Here is a 13,165-nt window from a genome sequence, read left to right as displayed (position 1 = left end):
AAGGCAAATGATTATAAGATACGTATCCTATCTGACTTAGAAATACATTTCCCTTCTTTCATTCCATGTTGTCGTGATGGATCTTGCTTGCACAATTCTTGCCTAGGGAGGTGTCACAAGGAGACAGGTGAAGATGAATAAATTAAACCATAACTTACTAAATACATTTCCTACTTCTTTAACCTATATACTATCCATTTCTAGATCACAGTTTTTCCAACTCTTTTTTTGATGATAGATTTACTCAGTCCTTCTCTGATTTTGTATGTGGTACAACACCTTTGGAGCTGCTCAGATGAAGTGTCATGGAGCAGCAGAGAGGGCATTATTTTTGTTTGCTGGCTGTAGGATTTGGTTCAGCTTCCAGAGAAAATGAGCATGATTAAGTCATCTTCTAGAAACAAGCTCATTCCTCTGAAATGTGCAAATCTGAACACTAGTAATTGTTCACTATTAGAGTGTTGCAAAAAGCAAAATTTTGTTGTTGTTGTTATTGTTGTTTTACTGAGCCCAGGTAAAGGGAAAAGATATTTAGTGCAGATAAACACATTTGGAGTGAATAGGTGAAGGTTAGTTTTGCTTTTTAATTTTTTGTGTGTACCTGCTGAAAGTTCTTTGTGGTGACTCTTCCCTGAGACTTACAGATATTGGCTCTAATCAGATTTGTCAGAAATAGCTATCTTGGATACACTCTGGTGTCTCATTTAATGTTTGAACCAAACCATTCAGCAACTCAAGATGTTCTGCAGTAGCTATGGGTCCGGACTACACTGCCTTGCACACCATGCAGTCATTAACCACAACTCATCTTTTTATACCTTGACAAGGCATGAAATGCCATCCCAAGAGCTGTCCAGTTCTTCATAATATATCATCAGTCAATCAGCAAATATTCAAGGCTTCATGAAGAGGTATTTGAATTTGCACAGGCTTCTCACTGGCTCAACTTGCAGATCCCTACTCTCAACATGATGGCGTCTCTCTAATTGTCTGCATTTTAGTGAAACAAGAGAGCTCAGGAGGGAAGTCTCACATAAAACTGAAATGGCTGGCAAATTTTCTGTCCTTCTCTACAGAATTTTTTTACACATACAGTGCCCACAATATGCAGTCATACAACAGCTAGTACCATTGCTTTACCATGCAGTTTACAAAGCACTGGCACAGGTTTCCCAGAGAGGTTATGGAGTCTCCTTCCTTGGAGGTCCTCAAAAGCTTCCTGGATGTGGTCCCGGGCAAACTGCTCCGGGTGTCCCTGCTTGAGCAGGGTTTGGAGCAGGTGACCTCCAGAGGTCCCTGCCGTCTCAGCCCTTCTGTGATTGTATGTGATTCTGTGAAGCCAGCTCTTGGCGATTTTGCCACGTTTGGATCCACAGAAGAGGTCCAACATGACCTGAGAGCAACAGAGAAACTGAGGCAGTCTTTACTAGGTGTATAAAGAAGCATCACTTGCGTCTGTTCAATGTAAAAAGAAGTGGCCAACAAGAAATCAGCTGGGAGGCTTGACCACTTACATCTAGGACATGAGCTTACTCTTCATAGAGCAGAAGGCAGAAAATATTCAGCAAGGCATGGCCATCGAAGAAAAAAGAACTGAGTCAAATTCTACGTGCTGGGAGACTCAAGTGGAGTCACTAGCACAGAAAGTACAGAAAGCAGCTTTGAGAACTTAAAATTAGCAAGTGGAAGAAAAAAATAAGTTTATGATAAAAATATACATTAGAAATGCATTTTACAAAACATTGTTAAAACTTGAAAAGGGAAGCAAAGAAAATTAAAGTCAGCACAATTAAGAACAGTGAGAAGAGACTTAAAACATATTAGGAATGAAAGGACTAAGTCATTCAATGCATGTATTGGAAAACAATGGACAACTTTGAGAAAGTGGACAAATTTTCATGTCTGATATTAGTGGAAAGGTTTGGACAATTTCTATTCCATTTTATAAGAATTTTATAAGAGCTTGCTGAGGACTTTTCTGAACTCCCTCCTTGCGTCATCTTTAGCTGTGGGTTTTTGTTTTTCTTCAGCAGCTCCTTGAATGTAAAAGGAAACTGGGGAATAAAGATTGAAAAGCATTTAGGATAGTGTCAATATTTAAAACAGGTAGGTAAGACGAAAGCTATTATGTGGGTGCTCATCTCCAAATCTTAAAGGATATATCCATATTTTCTCAACAGTCTTGAAGAGTTTAGCTATATCACACAGTGTAACTCTGTGCTGAGGTATTATCTGGGTTTTAGGAACAATATAGCTGCATCAGTGCAGCCTCTGCCCTAATTTAATTAGCCTGGGCATACCACTGTGCTGATGCAGCTAGATTGTTCAGAGTTCTGGAGCTGGTTCAGTTGGAGTTATGTCAGGTATTGTAGTGTGTTTTTGTATTGCACCATAAAGGCAGAAAGGCTAGACTCCATATGTCTGGCCATGTAGTATATTGCTCAACAGAGAGGTCATACTTGTACCACTAGAGAGAACTTCCTATTGGAAGAACAGGCAACAATGTGACATAAATCTCGCCAGCTGTCCTTCCAGCGGGGTAATTTGTACTTGTCTCCAGCAATTGTGCACTCACAGTGTTACAAACAATGATATATGAGCATTGATGTAAAATATGGTTCAGATGTTGCCACCATATCATGAACTACTTTGCATGAGACTTCTTAGTGCAGATAAGGTCAACAAGAAGGTGCCAGCCATGATGATTTACACACAAGCAAAAAGAAAAGAAAGTTGAGAGAAAAGTCTTGATTAGAGGGAGCAAGAAAAATACTGAAGACATAAGAAATCATCACGTATTTCAGGCAAAGTTTGTTGAAGAATACTAAATGGGATCTCTCATCTGTTTATCATTTTATCTTTCTTTTCTGCATTTGGATTTTTTTAATGATTTCTCTTGAAATCTTATGGGACTTCTTCCACAGTAACTGCCCTGGCAGCTATTATCCTAATTGCATGGATAATTCGTGCAACCCACAGGCTAGTACTTGGACTTGGCTCTCCCTGCTGCCAGCTCTTCAGATTTTCTTCCTTGTTTAGTGCCACACTTCTCATCTTTCTCTTTTCCTCCCTGCTGTGAAAATATGTTTCATTTCTGCTCTCTCTAAAGCTGCCCTCGATGTAGTGGGAGTTCTAGGATTTCGTGGAGCCACCCTGGGGCTGCTCATAAACAGCAAAATGTCAGCTGTGGCATGCCCCTTGTAGCGTCTGCCCAGAGCAGTACCCCCAGGTGCATCAGCCACCTCCAGCAAAGCCCTGTGAGGCAAGAAGCACCACCAGTTATTCCTGGAGGAGTGGCCACATGGCTATCCTGCTCCCCAAAGCCATCTGTTCCTGATTTCTGGTCCCCTTGAAACACTGGTGAGTGATGCTGGGTTGGTGCCATCAGCATGCTGCTGATGCTGGTGCTGGTGCAGACAGAGCTTTGTCCTGCAAAAGCCCAGCTCTGTGTGTGCACAATGCCTTTGCTTTGAAAAACATCAGCACTCCAACTTGAACATGTTTAATTGCTTTCATCATTAAAGTGACATGCTGATAGGATTCATGGGAGCATGGACAAAACATGCCTTTGACATCCCCGAATGCTCATGTGTAACAACAGAGAGCTGTAGGTAGAAAGAATGAGAAGTAAAAAATATTGTCTGTGTCTGTGGCTCATTCAACGAAAGGGGAAGAGTGAGATAGAAATACTAAGGGAAATCCAGGAATATTTCTTGGTGGCAGTAAAGCTTTCCTTCCCAAGCTGACACCCAATCTGCTTCACTATGAGATTAGGGAAGAAAGAAATACAGCCATCATTATTACTTCCAGAATTTGCAGAGAGATGCTTAACTCCTCTTGCAGAAGGGCTTTTGTGTGTATGTGTATGTTTTTTAAAGCCTTTGGCAACCTCCCATCACTACAATAGATTCACTGCAAACATATGCATTGTATTAGTAAGTTATATTGTCCTATACCTTCCCTCATCATGTCAGCAGTATCAAGTTCTGGAATTAATTTGATGTCATCTTTCTTTATCTTAATTGTAATAAACCAGTCCTTCCTGGCTACTCATGTAATATTTTGAGAGTAATATTTCTAACTCTTACCATTTGAGGTATTTAAAAAACAAAACAAAACAAACAAACAAAAAAAACCTCTGGTTCCTAGAGTCCCATATTTAAGAATGAATTTGCCCCTGGGATTGCGGAGAAAAGTTGCAATGAATTTGAAAACTTCCAACAATCCCAAGCAAATGAGAAGAGTTGTGTATCTGTTACATTTAAATCTCATTATTTTTAAAACAATCTAATGATTTTTGTGGTCTGACTTACGACTCCTGAATGCCTAGGACTGGTGCCGCTGCTTCAGTCACTGTTGCACCGAGGGAGCATTTTGTTCCTGTGCTGGAACCCTGGCACTTCCCTGGGAAGAGTCCTGCTCTCGGGAAGCAGCTTTGCCAGGTGGTTCAGGATGCTGACCGAATCCTGACAGGATCAAACACTGGCCGGCAGCAGCTCTACCTGAAGGGAGGGACTCGTTCTCGTTTCCATCCATAAAGAAAGATGGATTTTTGTTTATTCATTTTCTGTCCGTGCCTCTTGTGCTCGCTCAAGCATTATCTCGTGTTCTGAGGTACGCTGCCTTTGCTCTGCAGAACTTTTCACAGAATAGAAATGAGTTTTCACTTGTCAGAAAAGGATAGCTCATTTTTTCAATTTAGATCTGGATCAAAAAACCTTACTCCTGATTTACTTCTCTTAAAACCAGGAAAGAACCATGTTTACGATACCCCATGTTTCTCCTGATTTTTTTGACAAGTGAGGTCTTGTTACAGTTCTGTAGGTGCAGAGCAGGGTCCGTCAGCACAAACTGCTCATTTATCTGTCCCGTGGACACCCGCACACTGCCAAGTCTCAGCTCTAAGCCAGTTCCCAATACACACTCTGTACTATGCAGCCCAGGACATATACATAGTTGAAGTAAAATAAGGCTTTTTCTGCATTCCCTGCACGTATTGTGTATCTCCAAGTTTCATACAGCTAAGGTAGAAGTTATTCCAAAAATGAAGGTGCTAAAAATATCAAGGCTTCAGAGCTGAAATAGCATCCACATATTGCGGCTTTTTTTTTTCTTTTTTTTTTTTCCCTTTAGGTATATATCTTTCTTATCAAGAAATGTAAGACCCCCGCACATAACCACATAATAAATAAAACAGAGACACATGTATTTTATAAAAAAGAATTGTTCATATCAAACAGCATATACACAGACATCTGGCTAATAATCAGTGGAAGACATAGCATAATACTACCCCAGTTCTCACATATATACAAAACACTGAACCAGAAGGAATCTAGACGACTCTTCCTCTCCTCTTTACTTCCATAAATTAAATACACAACATACCCCTTCTGGAAAATGCACACCACATTTCAAATGTTCAGTCGTAATGAAAAACAGAAGGCCAAAGTCTGGCTGCTCTCAAGTGTGTGTGCGCGGCAGAGAGCGTGAATAAGGACCATTTCCTCTGTCTGCATGTCTCTTGTGAGAGAGCTGAAGCCTGCAAAATGGTTGGACCCTAGAGCTGAGGCTGCAGGCTGCGTTCCCTGAGGAACGTGCTGGGTCCCAAGACCTCGGATGCTCAGGGACCCCCGCTGCTGCCTCCCTGGGCAGCGATGGGGATGGGGTCACCCTGCCACGGCACACTGCCACCCATGAAATGGTGAGGAAGTGGCAGCTATGAGGGCTTTTTGAATTGTTTTTAAAAATTGGACAGGAATATAGCATAGTCGTAGCTAATGTATCAAAGAATTAGCAGAATGCATTGGAGAAAGCCAAGTCCTTTTCCCGCTCTCTAAATAATTATGATCTCCCTCCATATGTGCACAGCACTGCTGGATAAGAACAGCCACAAACTATACTGAAATGTACTTTCCAAACAGTAATCAAATTTGCTTAATTTATACTCACATCCTCTTTGGATCCTATTTCTGAAATTCTTCTGGTAAGAGTGCATCTTTTAAAGAACACTCGTCAAACGCAAAATGTTGTCAAAACTTACGAAAAGAACACTCAGAGGTTGTAATTGTGGCTTTGCAGATGCCAGGGGGTAAGATGGGACCAAATGGGACCTACCCAGGCAGGTGCTGCTGGGTTAGGAGCCAGGTGTTGGGGAGGCACTGTGTAGCACTACCACCAGGAGCTGGTGCTCTGATGTCCCTCTGGGGCTCCAGCTGCAAAGTCCACCTCCTGCACCCACGGTGGAGTAAAACCACTCGATGACTGCATGGAAAAGGAGGAGAGGCTGAGGCAAATATAAATAATTAACACTGCTGCCTCTCAAAGAGACCGACAGCTTTTTCAGGCTGCAGTGGAAGGCTGCGGCTAGTGAGAGAGGTATTTGGTGGTGGGGGTTGGATTTGTTACCTCTCCTGCTCAACAAGTGGAAACCTGTGGGGAGGGCAGAGCACTAAACTGGGAATGCAGACTACTTGGGAAACAGTTTGGAGACATGGACAGTCAAAGGCAATGCACTGTTTACAGCAGAGCACACGAGAAGGAAAACATTCTGTCATGCTAAACACATTACACCGCTTTCCAAGAGCTGATGGAAGAGAACACTGAATTCTCCAAAAGATGCCAGCATGGAAGTGAGTACGACTTAAGTCTATTTTCTAGGAAGCTCACCAAATCCAAACATTAGACTTCAAAACAATAACAAAGGGACAATTTAAAAAAACATTGAAATAAAATATCATTCCAAGGACTGTACCCGATGAATCATGAAACAGAAATAAATGGTGTGACTGGTGCATCCAGACCAAAATACCAGATCCCGTACTTTATAAATAGCAACTGCGGTTATTTTGCTAGGATAGAAATAGTTCTTGCAAAATGTGTTCTTCATAAAAAAATGAGAACAATCCATACATTCAGTGCCTGTAGGCAAAACAAACAAACAAACACACAAACTGTTGGGGATAATGAGAATTCCACTGTAAGTACAAATAAATACATAGCTTTGGCTTCACACTGTGTGCTGTTGGAATATGCTTAGAAATGTATGCAACGGAGAAGGGTCCAGGTCTCAGTGATTTTTAGTGTTGCTCAGTGTTAACTGGCACAGCAGGCCTCACGGTGTTCTCATCTACTTGGCCATTAGGAGCAAGCAGAAGGAATCTGCTGCCCAGCCACACTTCCTGCAGCGGATTAGTGAATAAAGACCCGGCTGGTGTCAGGGTGGCCGTCTCAGGGAATGCATTGATTAAGACTTGACAAAGTCTAACTATTATCTTTCCAGCTTTTTCTGCCAGGTAACTTTTTTTTTTTTTTTTTTTTTTTTTTTTTTTTTTTAATGCTGGGCTTTTGTATGCTTGTCTTTTTAGACCTATATAACACTCCTGTTGTCATAGATAGACCTGCCTTAAAATAAAATTAAGGCTAACAGCTGTATTTAGGAGGACTTGGAAGACATCTCTGTCTAAAAGGAAATCTTGGAAATGGAAGATTTAGGGAAATGTTAAATATAGGCTTGAGCATTCAAGCAAAAAGCTGTTATTACATCTAGACAGAGGATTTTGTCATGAAAAATGCTAATGGAGATCTGACATTTACAGGTGTAATAACAGAGAGGAACCCTCTTCCTCCCAGAGTAGCACCACCCAAAGGACTGAAAGCATTCCTGTGGGTATTAATAAAAACAAACAGGTACAGCAACTGCATACCTGGTATTTATTTGTGAATTCAGTCATGACCCATGTGCAGGGTGCTGCACCTGGGTCAGGGCAATCCCAGGCATAAGGACAGACTGGATGAAGAACTCATTCAGAGAAGTACTTGGTGGTTCTGGTGGATGGAAAGTTCAACACGAGCCAGCAGTGAGTGCCTGCAGCCCAGAAGGCCAACTGTGTCCTGGGCTGCATCAGCAGAGGGGTGGCCAGGAGGGTGAGGGAGGTGATTGCCCCACTCTGCTCTGCCCTTGTGATGCCCCACCTGGAGCGCTGCATCCAGGTCTGGGGTCCCCAGCACAAGAAGGATGTGGGGCTGTTAGAGAGGGTCTAGAGGAGGGCCAGAAAGGAGATCAGAGGGCTGGAGCACCTCTCCTCTGAAGACAGGCTGAGGGACTTGGGGTTGTTCAGCCTGGAGAAGAGAAGGCCCCAGGGAGACCTCATTGCAGCCTTCCAATACCTAAAGGGAGCTTATAAAAAGATGGAGAGCAACTTTTTACTCAGATAATGATCGGACAAGAGGGAATGGTTTTAAACTAAAAGAGGGGAGACTTAGATGAGATATTAGGAGGAAATTCTTCACTCAGAGGGTGGAACTGGCAGAGGCTGCCCAGAGAAGCTGTGGATGCCCCATGCCTGGAGGTGTTCAAGGCCAGGCTGGATGGGGCTTTGGGCAGCCTGATCTAGTGGACGGCATCCCTGCCTATGGCAGGGGCGTTGGAACTGGGTGATCTTAAAGGTCCCTTCCAACCCAAACCATTCTACTAATTCTAATAATTCTATGACCTGTTAAAATAACAGAAGAAAGAATAAGAAACTTTAAGGTCCCCATGGCATCATTTTAACCTTGTACCACATATCCCACCAACTACAATTAGAGCTGTAATGGGAAACACAAGTTTGGGAGTTTACCACTGTGAAGGACTGTCATTTATGTATGTAAGCCGTGGAAAGGCCTAGACTAAGAAGGCCATGATGATTTTCCAGTACATGTAAATGTCTGGAAGAAGTAAAGAGCTAACACAGATTAGCAGGTGGACATTGAATTCCCCCAGCCCCCCACCCCTCTTTTTTTATTTTTTTAAATGTCCACAACACTCTGTGTCTGAAATGTGAAACTGCATCTGTGTTTACCAGACTCAGACTCAGACCGTCTTGACAACTGATGATGGCCGTCTCAGCATGACCCTGGCAGATTCAGGAAGAGCAGACAAACAAAATAAAAGACAGAGCTGATTTTAAGCAGTGAACATCAAAAATAATATCATTAGGACATACAATGTCCCAGCAAGTTTTTCTTAAGTGTTTCTCTCTTCTGTGCAGACTTTGAAATCTCTTTTAAACAATAACAGGGAAACATTAGTCATTACGTACACGAAAATATGATTATATAAATTGAATCAATTTCCTGATGGAAGGTTATCACTGGCACTAAAAGATAAATAAAATAGAAGTTTTGTCATTGACTTCAAAGAAATCAGGATTTCGTTTTAATTCTATTTTTTCCAGTAACATTATAGGGCTGATTTCAAAACTTTCTGAAGCTAAAAACAAAAGACTGCAGTCAAAGTGAGATTTAGTGGGAGCAGGCAGTAAATGAACAAAGTGTAAAGGTGTTACTTGAAAATATTCAACAGTATATCCCAAGTCTCCTAGAAAGCCTATTCGAAATTCTGTACAGTTTTTACTTTATTATATGGATTGTTCAGACACATGTTAGTATGCATGGGTGAAGCAAAAGGAGAGTTTTAAAATTTGAGCCTATTGCAGCTGGAATCAATGGAGGTTTGCCTCTCATTTTTATTGACAGCTGTTCTGGTCCTTTCCAGAGCAGCAAAGAAGAGATCACAAAGTGAATAAGCAGGACACTATTGCTAAGGCAGGTTTTCTGCATGAAAACTATACTTTTGTGCTTAGTTCTTTTGTGCCTATTCTTTTCTGCTAGACACAGCCCTTGCTTCTTGGTTTACGTAAGTTATCGCAGAACATCTTTATATCAGAAATATTGGTTAATAATGTTGAGCAATATTTCATTAGTCACTTAACCGATAGTTTTAATTGGTCCAAGAAGGGTTGAAAAATCATATTCATGAGTGGAAGGTGTAGTACCAGATGTGACAACTTTGTTTTTCTTGTTCTCATTATGCAAATTTGTCCTTTTCAAAGAAGTGACAAAGAGCCACAAGTATTTATTCCATGTAAGCTCCCAAAGTCAAGGGCTACACTCAGCAGCCAGCCTGTAGCTCCTCATCACAAGGAGTGTCCTTGACGTCCCCAGAATTCCCTCGTGCGAGACTGCGCTCCAGGGATGGTGTCTGTATCAATCACAGCCAATTCTTCCGCATATGGCAATGATGGTGTGGTGCAACTGATAAATAACAGGTGGTTAGTGCAAAGGAATGCAGGCACATAACAAAGGCTGCATAGGGTTAAAACAGTGGGATTTTGCCTGCAGCTGTCCACAATAAATATGTATAAGTTCATATTTTGCTTAGTTATGGATTCATCCACCTGTTTTCCTGAGAGTGCCAGACATTTTGTACTCTAATTATTACCAGGTCCTATCCAAAGTCCATTTAAGTTAATACAAAAATGTTGTCAGTGATCTCAGGGAACTTGGACCAAACCATATGGAGACATATAGCTTCCCTAGCAGATTTATATTAAAGGTTCTCAGTTTGACCTTATGAGAGCAGGGCCTTGAGAAGAAAATGCTCATTCTTTCTACAGAGGACTTACAGATTCTGTGCTCTTCTTATTTAAGGCATTTTTAAAAAAGAAACCAGTGCTGCTGTTAAATTATTCCAGCAGATACCTCTGCAGAAGCATGAAGCCAATGGAGGACTCGGAGCTGTAGCCTCAGTCAACGTTGCTCTGCTCTGCTGATGGCTCCCACCTCACTTCAGACTTCAGACCTTCCCAACAACCCCTTTCACACTCTCCCAGTGCAGCTTCATCTGCAGCACAACATTGGCTGTAAGACAGGTCAAGCACTGCTGCCACAGAGACGAGTACGCTGCTTTCCTTCTTCAGATCACCACTGTGCTCCCTGTTGACATTTTTTCTGGTGCTTGTTGCTTTCTGCCTGGTGTTCACTGTTATTCATCCCACCAGTTTACATCTGATGATTTTATGTCTAATGCCTTTGCACCCAAGTAAGGCCACAGTCCTATAGGCATAGCTATCAGTGAATCCAAATATCAGACCTTGGGAATATAGACTTATGAAGAAAATATCTATAATTATGAATGCTCCAGAAAACTTCACATACAGTGGTCAAGACTTATCAAACAAACAAACAAACAAATGGAATACCTAGAATATCTGGAGGCAAGTTCACATGGGCATAATTCAACAACTCTGCAGATAACTAGGTGTACAAAGTATCAAGTATTGCCAGTTTCCAGTGAGGTTCAGGTTCCATTATATGAATCTGGAAATGCATCACATAATATAGTATATATCACTTAATAATACACTTAATGATGTAGACCACCATACCATGCAACTTGACTTTTTTTTAATCCTTCATTTTCCCTCTTAAACCAGTGAAATGATTTCTTGAACTTGACACTGCATGGCTACTCAGAATCATTAAATCTCATTCCTTATTTTATAATTCTAGTTAATCAACATCAGCCTTATCTCTTTATTATTGGTCTGGTATTTACATTGAAGATGTTGGCTAGTCTTGAAATGGAGGTAGTTTGTATTTAAAAAATGAACCCATCTTCACTGACAACTTTCTGCACAATTATTTTCTCTGCAAGTCCCTTGGGATGGAGTTCCTTCTCAGCCAGGTTTCAAGAGGTTGATGGGTATGATTAGGTGACTGTCCCAAGCAGTTTTTGCACACAACACAATGTGACAAAAGTTTCCCAGTCTTGGCAAGTCAATGGAATAAGAGATGGCTTAGACTTTTTTCTTTAATATGTTTTAGTCACCATTGATTTTTTTCTTTTTTAAATTTCCTATTTTATAGTTATATTAGCAGACTAAGCTAAAAATTTATGGGTTTCTCCTCTCTGTATGGGTATTCTCCTCTCTGTAATGTTGCAATTTGCATTATCTGTTAGCATAAATCCACGTATGTGATCTAACAGTAGTAGACAATGGTTTAGAGCTAGTAGAGCTAGGAAAAAAAAAAAAAAAAAAAAAGGTTATTTCCCCAAATCCATTTGGACTGGAAAGTTTGCAACTTGACACTGGTGAATCAAGATGCTTTTGCTTGGCAGTGTTCTCGTGATCATTTGAGTAAGAACAGCGGCAGAGCCCCTTTGGTATCAGGCAGCCCAAGGGTCCCCCCATCCCATCCGGACGCACGGAAGCAGTGCTGCTTGCTCAGGGTCCCCAGGGACCCAGCAGGGGAGCCTGATAAAGACCTAGCTCTTGGCAGGCCTGGGCAGTCCCTACCTGACTTATTCATGCCCTTTCTTGCTAAGTGCTCTGCAGTCAAATTGCAGATGAGATCTGTTCCCCTGACAGATGTCTTTTTTGAAAATACAAGGGCTGCACCACCCCAACAGTGGAAGTTGAGCAATGATTATTTTAGCACAGAAACACTGTACGACATTTTCTGCTTCTAAAGATGGCTGCAGCTCCATGGAAGTCTAATGATTTACTCACTGTTTTTTTAGGAATAGAAATCCACATTTCAGAAAAGACTATAAAGCCTAATTATAATTTTTATTGCAATATATTGTATGAAAATAAAGTTTACACTGTAGAACATGTATTAAAATACAACATTCAATATGTTATTATATATCTCTCATGTTATTATTCTCATCATAAACTATTAACACTCATGGTGAAATTAGAAGCCTTTTCTGAAGTCCTGAAAATAAGAAATCTGATTAAAAGAGAATTTCAGGTATCAGTTGAATGTAATTTCCATCCCCTGCACTGTGAAGCTCCAAAACCTAAGTTGAATGCAAGCTGAACAGACTGAAATAGAAGGAAAATACATGTATTTTTTTAAGCCTTCCACAAGCTGTTTCATTCTTCTGGAAAAAGCCTAGTAAAAGTTGATCAGATACCTGATTAGAAATAGTTAAAATTGTTAGCAAGCAAAAACTGAGAGGTTTGTGTACAGAAATAATTCGTGTCACAAAGAGTACACAGGCTGTTACTGAACTCTGGACCTGAATGCCTTCCAGCCTTCCCTTTCAGGGCCGAGAAATTTTAAGAGCCACATTTTCCTTTTAAACTAATATTCAAAAGAAAAAAAATAAAATAGGACTTCCAGAAAAGAACCTCCCAGGAGTTCAGTAATGCTTTTCACTGGAGTTGACTGTGGCAAGTCAGATCATATGCACTGAGATTTAAAGGGGTAATTATCAAAAACCAGGGAGAGATGCTTAACTGGGTTGAGCCTGCACAGTTCCAGTGCAGTGCACAAAGTGCTGATTCAGACAAGATGAAGACAGAGCTAAGACTCTGCTTCGTATTTTCCT

At 41.1% G+C, this 13,165-nt stretch overlaps 2 long non-coding RNA genes across 2 annotated transcripts in view; both read right to left on the bottom strand.

Moving 5' to 3' along the window:
- Positions 1 to 13,165, bottom strand: part of LOC310896504 — a 55,453-nt gene that overhangs the window by 24,943 nt on the left and 17,345 nt on the right. The window lies entirely within an intron of this gene.
- LOC310896505 overlaps positions 10,474 to 13,165 on the bottom strand; it is a 16,576-nt gene continuing 13,884 nt past the window's right edge. Inside the window, exon 3 of the long non-coding RNA XR_014581558.1 lies at positions 10,474 to 13,165. This exon is cut by the window's right edge and continues 1,039 nt beyond it. This is a non-coding gene — a long non-coding RNA (uncharacterized lncRNA).

Source organism: Anser anser (assembly GCF_964211835.1).
Source record: "Anser anser genome assembly, chromosome: 3".
NCBI lineage: Eukaryota > Metazoa > Chordata > Aves > Anseriformes > Anatidae > Anser > Anser anser.
The sequence above is the reverse complement of the archived record's forward strand: the minus strand, read 5'-3'. Positions and strand labels throughout refer to the sequence as shown.